This window comes from Amblyomma maculatum, chromosome 7 (genome assembly GCF_055883805.1).
Source record: "Amblyomma maculatum isolate TAMU_Amacu chromosome 7, ASM5588380v1, whole genome shotgun sequence".
Classification (NCBI taxonomy): Eukaryota; Metazoa; Arthropoda; class Arachnida; order Ixodida; family Ixodidae; genus Amblyomma; species Amblyomma maculatum.
This window is the reverse complement of record NC_139350.1, coordinates 51,955,766-51,972,014: the sequence shown is the minus strand read 5'-3', so window position 1 is coordinate 51,972,014 and position 16,249 is coordinate 51,955,766. Positions and strand designations below refer to the sequence as shown.

The 16,249-nt window shown below is 44.6% G+C and overlaps 1 long non-coding RNA gene across 1 annotated transcript; it reads left to right on the top strand.

Moving 5' to 3' along the window:
• Positions 1 to 1,668: 1,668 nt before the first annotated feature.
• Positions 1,669 to 14,941, top strand: LOC146183184 (uncharacterized). The gene is made up of 3 exons (XR_014708746.1): positions 1,669 to 1,822; positions 2,421 to 2,541; positions 14,679 to 14,941. It is a non-coding gene; the product is annotated as an uncharacterized LOC146183184 (long non-coding RNA).
• The last annotated feature ends 1,308 nt before the right edge of the window (positions 14,942 to 16,249 follow it).

Here is a 16,249-nt window from a genome sequence, read left to right as displayed (position 1 = left end):
CTATCGCTCGCTGCAATGGATCTCGCCGTCTTTAAATTGATGCCCAGCGTGTCTGCCAGTTTTTTCACATCTCCTCCACGCCTCGACACTTCGAGAATTCTGGCCCTGTCATGCTCGGAGACTTTGCTGTTCTTTCTTCTTAGTGCACCTAGAGGCAATTGAACGGCGGTCCCCGTTTTCGGTGCCCGATTAGGATGTCTGGGCACTGCTCATCAGCTTCCATGGAAGAAAATAATGCGCATAAAGTTCACACGACGGAGGCGCGAAGATTGCCGCCTGCTTTGAAATCTCTTGTCTTCTGCGTTTCTAGCAATTTTTGTTTTATGCTCTTGAGAAAACATTTCTATTTCTTGCAAACGAAAGTACACCTATTTCTAATAGTGAATTCACGTGTCTGTGCTTTCATCCATTCTCCTAGCATAGCGCAAAAACAGACGACAATTCGGCACCGAGTAAACGGAGGCGGAAAACTTGCCGTCTGCTTTGGAACTTTTTGGCATTGGCTGTGTAATGTTTGGCTGATGAAATTACATATAGCTAAAATAGATACGGTTGATTAAAACGTTTTTTAATTGTGTGATAAAATAATTGTGTTTCATCGAAGACATTTTAATTCTGTATATATTCTGTAATCAGCAGTGCACACATTTGTGGGATACATTGTCCTCTTGGAATATAGAGCCAGTAAGCCACAGCTCTGGGACCCTTCAGTATTTCAGTGCCGAGATTGTGCCTTTGTCATAATATTGACGAAAGTCATCCCATAAGCTAACGCTTCGCTTATTCGTCGCATGGTCTGGAATGTGATCTCAATTTCTATTTATTTCTGGAATTCATGTTTCATGCTTTGGAGTCCTCCACCGCATTCATTTCCACATGTGGATTAAATTGGTTGGCACCCGGATTAAATTCGCTGGCGCTTGTATTAATTGCGTTGGCACTCCGATTAAATTGGTTGGCGCGGACATTATTCGAGTTGGCGCTTGGATTAAATATGCTGGCGCTATGATTAAATGCTTGGCATTCGAATTAAATTACATGGCGCTTAGATTATATCAGTCGGCGCTCAGATTATTTCCGCTGGCGCTAGGATTAAATTCAGAGGAAAAACCTGTAGTTCACTGTAGACTGTAGTATAGTAGTCTCGAGGGAGAGAGCGCATCTCATTCTGAGCCGCAAGAAAGAGCGCGCGCTCTCTCCTTCGAGACCGGCCGTGGACTGATAACGTCAATAACGTCACGATATGGATTTGTGACAAATGCTCGCGCCGCGCGCGCTAAAGCCGTACCTTGCTAAAGCCACTAAAGCACTAAAGCCCCTCTGCCCATAGCGCGGGTGCTGGGCGGGGAGCGGCTAAAACTCGCCATGAATAATGCCAGTGTTGCCTGGATTTTTGCTGGACAGCCGCCCTGAATCCCTAGCAATCCCTAGGTCGGATTGTCCCTAGTTGAGGGCACGGCGTGCCGGCGGGCCACCGCTCATCGCCCGCCACCCACCCCGCTTGGGGATGCCGCCGGTGCCGCGGCGGCGGTTTGGTGCCGTGGCTTTTGTTGTAGTAAACGAGACTGTGCCTGTTGCACGGACGGGTGCGATCGAACTGACTGGTGTGCGCGCCATGAACAACCCTGGCACATCTACTGCGGCTTCGGTACAGAAAGGTTAGTGCCCGGTCTGTGAAAATATTTTAGTTGTGGACAAAGCATGCCAATGAAGGTGCCGCCATGTTCAAATTTTAGCTGCCAGTTTTGCGTGCAATGTTCGTGGTTATATGCTGTCCGCTTACCGTTCTTATTTGTCACATACTGCAGGGATTTGTGCCAAGGTATGCACTTGCAGCACGCGCCAATTTAGCACTGTTGAAGGCGAGCACTGCACTGTCTTATGATGCTGCTAACTGGCGCTTGATGCTTTGTCTTCTATCAACCAGATACTCACGGCACTCGTCAGTGATTAGCTGCTTAGGGCGACGAAGCTCATTTTATGCTTTTTACGTTCTTGGCCCCGATTCTCCATACGCTGTTCGTTTTGATCACATCCGGGTGAAGTACTTGCCTATGATATCGCTCGAGCATCACTAGCTTGAAACTAGTGATACATATTGAGCACCAAAAGCTCGAAACTAGCACTGAACCTTTCACAGCTAAAAGCGGCAGCTATATGGATGATATTCTGCGTACCCTTGATGAAATTTTGCCTAGTTTGCGTCGGGTACGACAAAAGGATAAGCTCTGTTGAGACAACAGAAATGATAACGTAAATACCGTTTAGACAACTCCATTGTAGCACGGAGACCACGTAGAGGTGCTTCGAAGTAATGAACTCGCTACTGAACTCCCCTTATGTGTGTGTGATTTTTTTTTTCCTGTACCTTTAGTTTCTTACACTCCTTACTAGAGCCCTGCACGGGTTGGATTTTCCAGCCCCTTCCCTGGCCCACGTTTGAAGACCATCCCGGATCCATGGTTCCAAGCCCATCGGCAATGATTAATGGCCCGGACCCGGCCTGCGCTTCCACGACAGGGCCTGTGCCAAACCTGCAAAGTAAGTCTGAACAGGCGCCTTAAAAATGTATTGCTTAACTAGCACATAACAATAAATCAAGATGAGAGACAAACCTTGCAAAATATTCTTGGTTGAGAAGGGCACAGTTAAAGCACCGACAGAAGCAAAGGCATGGTGAAGAATATTTTGACAAGACATTTTATGTAAAGCTATCTAGCACAATGTACATTTAAAAGGTGTGGATTATGGGCATTTTAACTATGACTCCTTATAAGCAATTGGCTCTTGGTGCAAGTTCTTTGCTTAATCACCTACAAAAATACTGCCCCTGGCAACTTTGCCCCAGGAACATTAGTGGGCAAGGGCAGAAAAAACCAAAATTTACATATTCATTGAAGAAATCACAGCCACATTGTCACATCTCTGTGGAGACGAAAAGCGGTAGCGTCTGTTCATTTTGCATGTATATGTTATTGGATATGTAAAGATTCCTAAAGCAATAAGCTCTTATCCTACAGCATTTATTGTAGCGTAGAGACATTCTTTGGGGGGGGGGGAGTCAGAATTTTTATGAACAGATGGCTGCCTGCCGAGCAGTCAATTGAAGGTCCTTGTCCAGGGGCTGTTATAAGGCTTCAAATGTCCAGCCGTTAGCGGTAACACAAAGGTTAGAAGCTACCCTCTTGCTCACTGATTTCTGAGAAATCCTAAGCTGATGGTGTTGAGTACTTCAGTAGGCACGTGCTTATGCAAACGGGCTGTGTCATGCATGACAGGTTACAGCACTTCATAACACCTCCATTGTAGTACAGTTCGCTATCGAGTTTTGAGCCTTTCCTTTTTAACTTTTTTCACTTGTTTCATTGAATGCAGCCTGGCATGTTCGTACTAAATTGCTTGGACAAAACACCGAGTGGCACTGATTAAACTCTGTTCATTCTCTGTCATTCTCTCTCTCTCTCTGTCATTCTCTCTCATTCTCTGTCAACATATGTACTAGTAGTGGTTTATTCATAAACCACCGGAATGATTTTAGTGCTGGAATTCTATCTCCAAAAGAAGCCATACACAGCTTTACCCAGCCTGGCCTCGTTCCGCCACTGCAAGCTGCAAGCCCAGGCCTGCATGTCAAGCCCGAGCCAGGTCTAGACCCATAAAAACGGCAATTTTCCAGCCCGGCCCAGGTTTTTGGGCTGCCCGAATTCATGCTCTGCTCCATACACTGTTGAAATTATTTGCCGAGAATAAGTTCTCAGCAGGCAGTACTTTGGTAATCTTTGTTAGGAAGAAATTACATGCCATAATTTTTTTGCCCTGGAAACTTGCTTACACGACTACCTCAAAAATATCACCCAGACGTGTCCCTTGCCTGCAGTCGCTTGCTGTACAAACAGCATTGCAATTTATTTGCTGACACTATGGCGCATGTAGTGCGAAACAAAAGCAGGTCATTATTTGCTAAAAGATGATTGTGAAAGTATGAAAAATTTCAGTCACTGCTATTTTCATGGGAAAATGTCACATGGCCTTGTATAGCCAATTAGGGCCAATTGATGAGAAATTTTTGCTCAAGATTTCTGCCAGCAGAGTAGGCACTGCTGTCATTTCTAATAGCTATTTCGTTCATTCATTTGCAGCGGCACCAACATGTTCTGTTGTCTGTGTTTTGTGCACCCATATTCTGTTCGTTGCTTTAAAACATTTCTGGGTAAGTGCAGTCGAGACCGCGAGCATAGTGTTGGGTGAATTCACCAGGCGGCATGACAAAAGGAGGCAGTGTGATGTAGAGGAATCCACTTGCGCCAAAGACAGAGACTGCAACCATGCCAGACAGGTTGCCAAGACATCGAACGAGAAGCCAGACTAGCCTATTGCCGAGAAGCTTACCAAATGCGGAATCAAGCCAAGACTGAAGCGGCAGCTACAAATGCGGCACCGGCCGATGGCTAATGCTTTTGACTTGGTTTAAAGAGAGCTGAACCTCTGCAATATTTAATATTTCATAACAAAGGCTTCAAGGATTTGCCTCAAGTGATTCCAGGTAGCCCTGCATGCACAAACCTTTGTCACGGATACACCTGCAAGAAACAAATAGTGGTGCGTAATTGCTCCAAGCGATGTTCTCTTTGTTTTCCTTTTTAACTTGATACCATAAAAAGCACCCTGTGTGGCAGCACCTGCTGACTTGGTCATGTCATGTAGCCTTGTGTTGTCACACAATCTGACGGACAGTCATTGCAGTGCTGCGTCACCTTCCTGCCACTTGCCAGATACATGCCCATAATTTTTCATGGATGCCAGATTTTCTGCAGTATGGGACCCATCACAATATTTTTTGTTGCCAGATTCCAGTAGTGCAGTGTTTCGTGACTTTTTTGTCACTTGTCCGGCAGCAAGACACATTTATTGCCGAGATATTTCGATTTGAAGTTGAAGAGGTCTGTTTTCCTTCCAAGGGATTTAGACTTGGGAAAATGATGCAAACGATGGTGTAGACATAGACTCCGTGATTCTTGATGCATAGCGAGCAGTGCAATCTAGCAGCAGCTGAAATTAAAGCTACAGTTCGCCAAAGCCGTCTATTTGTTTGCACCAGGCATAGATCTTGAGCTTGACCGCAAAGTTCTCGCAGTGAATCTTGACCTTTGCACCCACAGAGCATGCGGTGCTTTTTAGAGTTGAGGTCACTTGACTAACAGGATAGAATGTACGAGTGCCGGCGTGGCGGCAAAGTTTGTAGCTAGCGAAGCTATGGATGCGGCCACAGACATTGCCGAGCTACCATCACGAGTGACGAGTAAAGACTGCTACAGATCCGTCTTTTTTGAATAGCAGCAAGGGGTGAACAATGCATTGTGGCAGAAAGTTAAAAGAAAAAAGGGGTACACAGGGCCTGTTTTGCTCAATTTATTTAGTTTCCTTCACTATTGTATTTCTTAATATGAACCAACTGAGCTCCCTTTCACTCAATGCTTCCTTGCGTGTCTACACCTTATGTGGTGTACTCTAGCGTCGCTGCCCTGCAGATGGCAAACTGATGTGCCAGTAAGGTCTGTGCATGCACACTGGGAGAGTAGAAAATAGAGAAATAGAAATATTACGAGATAGTTTGGCAAACTCCTATGCTTATCATAGATATGAGACATCGGTGACACTATCAACAGCCAGCAAAAGCATTCAGCACACTTGGGATGCAATTGTTTAGCGGTGAGTGAAAAATGTGTGTAAAAAAATGCAATTGCACTACACAAGTAATGTAATGCGAGAGGTCTCAGCTGTTCGTGTGGCGCAATGGCTAAGACATTCAGTTAAAACTCCAAAGGACTTAGAATTAAATCCTGTTCGAGGCCGTTTTTTTTTTCTTCTTTTTTTTTTGTCGCTTTTTTTTTTTTTTTTTTTCTTAAGCACCCATGCAATTTAAATCTTACTTTTTCCAGCCTTTCTTTTCTTTCCCAGCTCCACTCGGGTCTGTGCAGGTTTATTCTGCCCAGTAAGTTGTAACTTAATCCTGTGTGCATTTCATACCAGATTTTTCAATAGAGAAGCGCTTACTGGGGCATGAACTTCATCAGAGGAAAACTCTGCTGCTCCGCACTTGTAAACCAAAGCATGTATATCAAAAATGAAACCATGTGGTGATGCCAAATGCATAGCTGTGACTTCGAAGAACCAAAACATACCACAACGAAACTGACTGCCTGTGGCACTGCCAAGCGCAAATTTATTTTTGGCTTCCAATATTTAGCCTGTCTTTTTGCCATTTTTGAAACAAAAATTAACAATTCAAACATGCAACCATAATACATGTTAGGCAGCCTCCGGGATCCCTTGCATGTCATTGTGCATGCATCTGCGATTTCTGTATTTCTGCAATGCCTGCATTTCTGTTCTCTTTTTTCTACCTTATAAGAGTTTTGTTTTCAGTGAAAGTGGTGTTTTTGTGATTAGGAGCCAGTATACCATCGCTGCAAGCCTACTTTTTCTTTCAGTGTTCCTTTAGCACTACTTGCAGGTCTACTGCAGGTCTTTCGTATTGCACTCTGAACAATTTTTCACCCATGCTTTTCATTAGGATTTTCGAAGCATGATGGGTTGTAGCGAATGGATTTGATTGCACCTGAAAACTTCCAACACAAATTGAGAGCCTGTAATTTCTCTTTTTTTTTTTTTTTTTTGCTCACTGCGTGTTCTTTGCGAATGATGAATTTGACCACCTGCTTCACGAGGGAAGGCTCGAGGACGTTGAAGCTACTTCGATTGCCCGTCACTAGGCACAGTTATAGCAGTCTCGTAGCTCACTGGGTGCATGAGGTATTTGAGGTTACTACTCCTTATCGCCATAGACACCAGCAGGCTCAGCATATGTATCTAGGCATGCGGCTTCTTGTTGGTTGACCCCTTATCATTTATACTGCGCAGTTTGTTGCATAATGGAAGCACAAGTTGACACAGGAAATGAAACGCCATGCAGTCCTCATCGCACTGGCCGTGCGCCACAGCGACTTGGAAATTGCCAACTTTCTGAATGTTGCGAAGCCTTTCGTTAACAAAGTGCGGACAGAACTGATGTGCTGTGACGCTGTGGCGAAAAGGAAAAAGCACAGTCAGCGGTCAGACGTCGTCAGAACACCTGATTTTCTTCAGAGGCTGCAAGTCATCGTGAGTGACAACCCAGAGAAGTCAATGTGGGACATTGCAAAGGAGCTCGATGTCGTAGAGTCAGCTGCCAGGCTTGCTGTGCACGAGGACGTGAGGTACCATTTCTGTGTCATGAGGAGGCCGCAATTCTTTTCTGGTAAAGGTCGGGAGAATTGTCTGCTCTGGTCCAAGCGCTTGCTAGGCAAGCTGAAGAGCCTGGAATGCTTTTTTTTTTCTTTCAGATGAAAAGAACTTCGATCAAGACCAAAAAGCTAATTGCCATAATGAAAGATGGCTTTACGGAAGCGCTAATGAGGTGCCGACAGCATTGCAGACAAAATTTCTGTTTGTGATGGTGTCAGCAGCCGTCGGCAACAAGGGTGATGTCATGCTGCCACACTGTTTTGCAGAAGGACTCCGCGTTAATGCTGCCGAGTACGCAGAGGTGCTTGCCACCGTTGTGAAGCCCTGGACTGATACTGTTTCGAAAGGAAAATCTTGTGTCTTTCAGCAACATTCGGCTCTCGCCCACACCGCCTGCGTCACCCACGAGTGGCTGGCCAACAACTTCCAATAACCACATCACTCCCAACTTGTGGCCTCCTAGTTGTCCAGATTTGAAATCACTGGCGTCGTTGAGAGAGAAGCCGACAAAAGGCCACATAATACAAAAAACTCTTAAGGTCGCCACTGCGAACTCAATGGGCAGTACCTCTAAGAACCACCTGATCCGTGCATGCAGCCATTTCCGAAGCCGAATTGAATTGGTTATTGCTGCAAGTGGCGCATTCATTGAGTAATGTGAAAATAAACAGTAAGAAAAATATCTCCTAAAGTTTGGTGAAAATATATATATATTTGCTGGAGATATTCTCTGCCTGAAGCCGACATTGCATCCTCAAATGCCTCGTGCACCCGGTATATTGCAAGATATGTGGCTCGAAAGTTCAGGCACAAATCAAAATGTAGTACTTATTCTGTATCTAATTTTGAGCAAATTATGTGTGCAAAAAAACAAAACAAAAAAAAAAAGAATTCATCTCAAATTTTGACCACCGAGGTCTTCTTTATACGTCTGCAGAGCTTGCAAAGCTCGTAAACACGCTGGAAAATTCGATTTCTTTAAATTATTTATTTCATTTCAATAATTGAGATTAAGACAAGCAACATTCATAATTTTGCGATGTTTTTGAAAAGCCCAGATGTTCCCGAGCCTGGATATTCTGCCCATGACAGAAAAATTACTCTTCGCATAGAGAAGTTCTACGTCCAGATGAGGTTCTGTTTTTATATGAAGTCACTAAACTAAGAGCAGAGCTCTAAACCAGAGCAGATAATGCACCTGAAGGTGAGGAGATGGAAAAAATTATATTCTAGGGCTCTGTTTAATGACCCTGCCCGCGTCTTGTGTATTATTTTCAAATTTAGCAGCTTAATCATTCACGTGCTCGTAGTTCAGTGACATTTTCATATAATTCTGTAGTGTTTCTTATGTTGGTACCATATGCTTGAACTATTTATATTCACTTAAAGGGGTCATGACAGCTAAAATCTGAGCATAAACTGATTATTGCATTTCACTCCATTCACATAAATTATAAATCCTCGAAATTTGAGATTTCAGTGCAGTAGATAGTTTATAATGATTTTTTATTATTAATAGCGAAAGCAGCTTTATGGTTTGGCAACCTTGGGCGCTGACGTTACACGATATCATCCCCATGCTTTCTGCTATTCATGGTGACTGCGGCACTCTTGCATGCATGCCGTGGATTGTGGTCACTAAGAGCCTTTTTCTTTCTTCAGCAAAAATATTTCATTCGCATATTATTTTTACTTTGGCAAGCCTTCACTATAGTGTGCAACCTTAGCGATCCTTGGACTTGTTTTGGGCTTCGTCTAGAGATTGTCGAGAAGGCCAAAATAGATGTGCTCATGCTGTATTATTTAAGCATACAATCTGAAGCACATTATTCTTACGTTTTGAGAGTTAGCTTGTTTAACAACAAGCACTCCCATATATAAAAAGGCACATGTCCAACGTTTCCTTCCTGGTCTTAAATCGGTAACCAATCAGCAACACAGTTGATATGAATCGAAGTTCGGTTTACATTCGGCTTCTGTTTTGGTGAGCAGTCAAGGTCGACAAGTCTCGTTCTGAATGAGGCCAATTTGGGAAAGCGACCCACCGTTTGCCTTTGCAAGTGTGAACATCGGTCAGTCTGAGCGGTTCCTTAATCGCACACCCTTTGCAATCCTCAATCGTGAATGGGCCTTTAAACTGCACGCTGGTCACATGTTGGTTACAGTCAGTGTGCAGTAAAACATCTTCAGAACACAGCGGGCCTGTTTGTAAGCAGCACAATTTCTGCTGCCAAGAAGGGTAGAAAGGCCTTTATGACTTATTGGAGATTTAATTGACCACATGCTCTGAAGTTTCTTCAAAAAGCCGATATTTCTGCTATAAAACATTAACATTTCCGCTCCATAGCTGTTTCAGCACGTCTGTCCTGCTTTCTGCTCCATTTAGCTGCTCCAAAAAGCATATTTGCTTGCTCCAAGAGCTGCTCTAAACACCTATTTTGGCCACGCACACATGGTACTGCTTTTCACGAGCCCCTGTCCAAAAGTGCTGGAAGAAGACAATAACGATGCTATTTTGGGGCCTACTTCACGCAAATTCAGCACTCAGACTTCGACTACCTTGAAGGAAAGTCATCCTTGCCACTTAAGAGTGTTCAAACGTGGACTAGCCTCCCTTGCGCTTTATAATGGCGTTCACACCCTGACCGCCTACTTACTTGTCCCTGTGGGCCTTCTCGATGAAATCCTACAGGCCCCTCATGATGAGCCCACAGCTGGGCGTCTAAACTTTATTTTACTCTCAGTCGCATTCAGGTTAAATAATATTGGCCCATATTGGCCTCGTCTATCTGCTAATGTCACGCACTATGTCAGGAGTTGCTGCGACTGCTAACGCCACCGAACACTGCTAACAAGACTGCAGGATATACAACCAAACCAATCACTTGCGAGGCCATTCCAACAGATCGGCATGGACTTACTAGGTCATTTCCCGACATTGACATCTAGCAACAAGTGGATAATAGTAGCAACTGACTACCTGACTCGCAACGCCGAAGCAAAGGGCCAAAGGCTTCTTCAGACTAATTATCGTTGTAGAAAGCGAGAAGCACATCATATCTGTCGTGTAAAAAACCCACTTCTCGTTGTCCGTGGCATTGTCCTCCTTGCATGCATTAACAGTCAGTCGGCCTGAAAGTTAAGCCGATGTAACTAGTTTCTCGCTTTAATGTCAGCACAGTAGCCTGCCGCGCTGTTGCTGCCGGCTAGGAGCGGAGAAGCAGGTCAACTCCATTCCACCTTGTGTATGGCAGGGAGCCCGAAAATTCCAAAAGCACTGTGGAATCTACACTGCAGAAGTGCGAAAGGCTGAGCGTTGCTGGTGCACACGGTGCATCCGTTTGCTCTCATTATCATTATTAACTAAATGCACCGTTATCATTGCTAATGCCGTCATTGTCATTATCACTAATTGCAGCGTCATTGTCAGCGCTACTATCGTCGCATGTGAGACAACCGCAAGCTTGCCTTGCAGCGCCAGCTGAGCACTTCGCCATAGATGGTCCAGCGAGGTATACAAGTACATCGTACTCAAGTGCTCCAACACCAGATGGATGCTTTGAACGCGAAGGTTGGCATAGGAGTACGGAATTCCACAAGCCGGCCTGTTGGAGATATTCCAGCTTGCGTGGAGAGAGCAGATCCATAACCAGGTTTGAGAAGCAGAAATGAAGAGATGGCACAGCGAAGCACGGGCAAAGTCATCCCTGGCGGTGGACTCCAGCACAAAACACACGATCGCTAATGAGAACATCTATGACAACACACGAGACAGCGGACGGCAGCGGGTTACTCTGCGAGGCACGGTGTGGTTTTCTGCGCACAAGTGCTCCGAGTGCGACGCAGCCGATAAAACCATACAGCATGTTGTGATCGAGTGCCCGAAACTGTGGCCCTCCCCCCTACAACTTCGACATCAGCACTGATGGAGACTCTTTCGACAGCACTTGGTCTGCAGTCGATGTCACCACCCAAAGAGCACACCCTGGGTAGGGCAGTAGAGGTGACAAAGCACCGCCTTGACTGGTGGCGTAAACGAAAAGATTGTTGAAGGACTCCCCCCTTTTCCTTCCTCATTTCTTTTTTCTGGACTTTTGACCAATGCACAGCAGTTGGTATTTTGTTCTTTTTCTTCTCCTTTATTTATTGGCCTAATGAAGAACTCTGTGATCCCTCGCTACAAAGGGGAGTGGCCGCATCAGCATCACGCAGACAAGGAGAATTATGATGTGTGTTTTAACTCATCCTCATGATAGACAAGGGCCCGCCGGGGTGGCGCAGTGGTTACGGCGCTCGACTACTGTTCCCAAGAATGCGGGATCGTAACCGGGCTTCGGCGGCCGCTTTTCAATGGAGACGAAAGCAAGGCCGCCTGTGTTCTATGTGATGTCAGTGCACGTTAAAGAACCCCAGGTGGTCGAAATTTCCGGAGTGCTGCACTACGGCATCTATCATAGCCTGAGTCGGTTTGGGATGTTAAACCCCGCAAACCAAACCAAACCAAATCACTGTAGACAAGATATATGTGCAGTTCACGATCCCGGGTGTGGCATAGTTGGTTAAAGCTTAGGCTGGCGATGCGAGGGATGCAGGTTCGATTCCCGGTGGATGCAGGATTTTTACCTTTCCGATGACATTAGTTTCGGTTTCAGGTGATGTAATTTGATCGAAAGCTATATTGTGACCGAACGAACGCCGACAGTATGAGCCATTAAAGCGCAGCTGCATCACTTTTCGAGAATTCTGCGACATTCAAGAATTTGACTCTCCATAAGCTGTCGGTAATGCTTGCAAAGTGTTTGTGTGCTATCTTTAAAACTGATGAAGTAATCAACGATTACAATTCGAGCTTCTCCTCACAGCACTGAAGGACTGCGTAGAAGCTCGATGATGACATCACGGACGGTAATATTTTTTCTTTACGTTACCTTCGCCCACATCATGCTGTGCCTTTTTTGATGCCATCAAACAATATTCCTGGGCCTTCAATTTTGGTAGCCTTGTTTTTACTTCTTCCAACCAAGCCATTCTATGCGGGAAACATACTGGTGCCGTCAATGATGTCATTATGTGCCCCCCAAGCGTCGCTGTGTGGTGAGGAGAAGCTCGATAGCTGAAGCGGTTTAAATCGCTATTTGCGCCATTGTTTGAAATGCTAGCGCGAAGATATCTTGCATGCTTAACCTGAAAGCTGTAATCATTTGATTCCTTGAAACTCATCAAAATCTACAACTGGTGCAGTTTCCCTTTAAAGGCTTTCGCCTTAATACAGCGCTCGATGTCATGCTGATGCCACATGTAACGGAAAAGGACAGCCTCAGTGTCACTGCCTACCTTCAGCGTGCAGAAGCAGCCCGACTCGCCCAGTTGCGCATAAAAAGCCAGCAAGGCACCAATGCCTAACGTAACCTACAATGACAATGAAAATTACAATCCAGCAGACCGACTCTAGGTTTGGATGCTGAATCACCATCGTGGATTTAATGAAAACTATAAATTTTACGCTGCTGTTTCCGCAAATCAAGTTCACTCATCTAGATGAAATGGGCTATGGAATTGTCCCCAGATGTTACTGACAGTACCCCAGGGGTGATACATGTCCAGAAATTGTATGTTGTGTGCCTAAAGCCCTATTATAACTGATGGACACTATTTATATTTTGCTTGATGTTTATTTTTGCCTACCTTTCTATTCAATGTAGAGCATTGGGCCGATGCTTCTTTGAGGGGGAAGTCATACCGCAAAGCTTTTTTTTTTTTTTTTTTTTTTTTTTTTTTCACGCTTTACGCCACCTGGACGCAGCTTTTACTCATTTTGTTGTACAATGATGAGATTTACCTCGAATGATTGCCACAACACAACACTGCTTCTACATTGTTCTTGATCATTGTACTTGGCAGGTTAACATGTTGCCTTTAAACTGAGCACTGGGCATTCTGTTGTTCGATGACCAGTGCCTTTGTCGTGATTGGCACCTTGTTGCAACAAAATAAAAGTGAATCCAGTGTGCAGATAATGCTGTCAAACAGAGTACTGAGTTCTTTTTGGCTGATAGTAAATGATGGAATAAGAACACATGGTTGCAAAGAGCATATGTAGGCTCTTGAAGACGTTACCTGTGCTCCTTCTGCCATTAGCTTGTTAATCGGTGTGATGAACCACTAGTTTAAGAAACACTATCACCAACCAAATTATTTATTAGAACCCAACATTTCGCGACCAACTCGGTCCCTTCCTCAGGGGCGACAAGTTCGAGGCCCGCAGTAGCAGGCAGCGGCCTATGCTTAGCCGATCTGAAGAAGAATGGCTATACACGCGCCTTTATTCCAATGTGCTTTCCGCTGTCGAGCTTGCAGGACAAGAGGGTCGGTCAACACGGAAACGACGAAGCGCCCTCGCATTGTGCTCCCATACGTGGCGGGCACCAGTGAGGCGCTTGCACGCATCCTGCGCAAACACGTCTGTGTGTCGCACAAACCTACTTCAACAGTCTGCCGTTTTCTGCCGCTACCAAAAGACCGTATTCCTAGAGAAAAATAACCAGGCGTTATTTATAAAATCTCGTGCTCAGAGTGCTCTGCCTCTTATATCGGCGAAACAAAAAATCTGTCTGCGCATATTGCAGCACAAAAATGACGCCCGGCAATTGAACTCGAAAAGCAACCCCCCTCGCCGAGCACTGCGAATGCGCCGACCACAAAATCGCCTTTGGCGAGGTGAACATACTTGATGTGGTGGAGACCAACCCTTTCAAAAGACGTCACGTCTTTTTTCGGTTCATCCGGCTGACAGCTGCAGCAGTGAACAGGAATCTGGGGACGCTACCCTGGCTCTGCTACACAATTGGACTTCGCCACGTGTGCCTGCTACTGCGGGCCTCAAACTTTAGTCGCCCCTGAGGAAGGGATCGAGTTGGACCCGAAACGTCGGGTTCTAATAAAAAATTTGGTTGGTGATGGTGTTTCTTAAACTTTTGTTTCAAGTACCCAACCAGGCGGAGTTACACCGAAGATGTTCTCGTTCAAGCCTTTCCAGTGACAGGCATCGTAAAGAACCAATGAGTGCGGAGGACAAGTCTATTTGCCATGTTTGAGCCTAGTCAGAGCCTCTATGAAGGCACACAAAGGACAACTTGATAACTCATTTTGGATATGTTGACATTCATCCAGCAGTAGTTATGGCTGACTGCATGGCAGTGTAGCCTAGCCTCTGAAATCTGCTTCCAAAAATTGATGTCAACATACGCAGTTTACTTGTGCAATCCGTTGGTGTTGGCAATACCTGTACTTTTTTTTTTTTTTATTTTGTATTTTCCAGTCTACAAGAGTTCTGTTTCTTGCTGTCTTTTTTTGAGACTCACTTTTGACAACTTGGAAAATCTTTCTTTTTGCAGAGTTCAAAGACTGGAAGGACCATATGGAAATCTGTGAAGTGGCTCATTTTGTTAGTGGCAGGAATGGCTCATCTGCATACCATGCAGGTTTTTGCAAATGCACATCTGTTTGTTAGCCGACTTTGAAAAATAAGAGGGCTAAGGAACCTGTTCCACATCATGTTCAAAATAGGCTGTGCTTATATGCCTAAGCTGCTTCTGACATTGCCATGGTGCTTTTGATTTTGTATACAAATGCTATCTGAATAAAAGGTGCCTACGTATCTTGTATGTTTAATGAACTCAAGCATGTGATGGCTCACATGCATCACATTGTTAATGATGGTCCCCAAGATACACAGCATTTAATTGATGCTAATTATATGGAGTTAGCTGCACGTTAACCCGGTAACCGCCAAATTAACTCCCGAAAAACATACTAACATCGGCAGGTTTAGTTGTAATGTTTTTCATGCCATTCTAATTCTAAAAAGTTTCCTTCATTAGTAAAGCATGCTGTCACTTCGCCATCTTTGTTTTGTTTTTTTTACCAGTGTACGCACATCGCAAACGGGGTCAGAGTAACTGTCAGGTACAAATTCTAGATTGTCAGCGAAGCTGCTGTCTGAACTACTTTACGAAAGAGCTCTTTTTTGTTGAGGCATCACCGCCACCGGCACTCTTTGTGTGTGGCACTATCATAAAATGACTTTTGTCATGCCAAAAATGTGTGCTAAAGACTGAAATGCACATTTTTTTTCCATGGATAACTATTGCTCTGTAGAGTTGAAAATGCAATCAATGTATTTACCAAATCTATTCCTTTTTCATTGGCAGTGCAAGCAATGTAAGAGCAGGTTGGACAAGTGCCTTTTGTCACTGGCAATACTGGCACAATTGCCAATGACAAATGAAGCTCTGAGATAAAGGACTAAGCCAGCATATGGTTTTGTGGATGCGGAAAGTTATGTGTAGTTAGTCAAGTTTGTACACAGTCGTCTGAAAGATTCTCAACATTTTTACAATGATTATTGCAGACCTGCAATGAGACACTAGAATATTCACTTTTACATAGAAAAGTGATGCTGCTTCAATAGAGGCAATATGCGAAAATGCCCGTATGATATGCAGCAGTATTAGTAGTGCACAATAAAGGTTCCCAAGAGGCTAAAATTGTGGCCCTCCTACAGCCTGGAAATAAAACCCCATATACTTTGCTGATATGCACAGAAATACTGCCTTTTGATAACTAGACATACGCTGCACCTACCTCCACCATCTGTGCTTGCCTTGGATTGCAATGCCTTATGTAACGTGCACAAAGGGATTGTACATTATTTTGCAATTAATTTCGCATATACATTTTGGTGAACTGTCTGCAGCCACAGGGCCTGCTTTTGAGCTGCATAGATTTTCTCCTTATGGAAGTTTACAGTTGACAAGTGTTCTGTTCGGTTTATGGGGTTTAATGTCTATAGGCTATGAGGGATGCTGTAGCGGACAGCTCCAGAAAATTCTGACCACCTGGGTGTTTTATGTGCACTGACATCGCAAAGTACAAAGCCGCCTTGCATTTCGCCTCCATCAGCTGC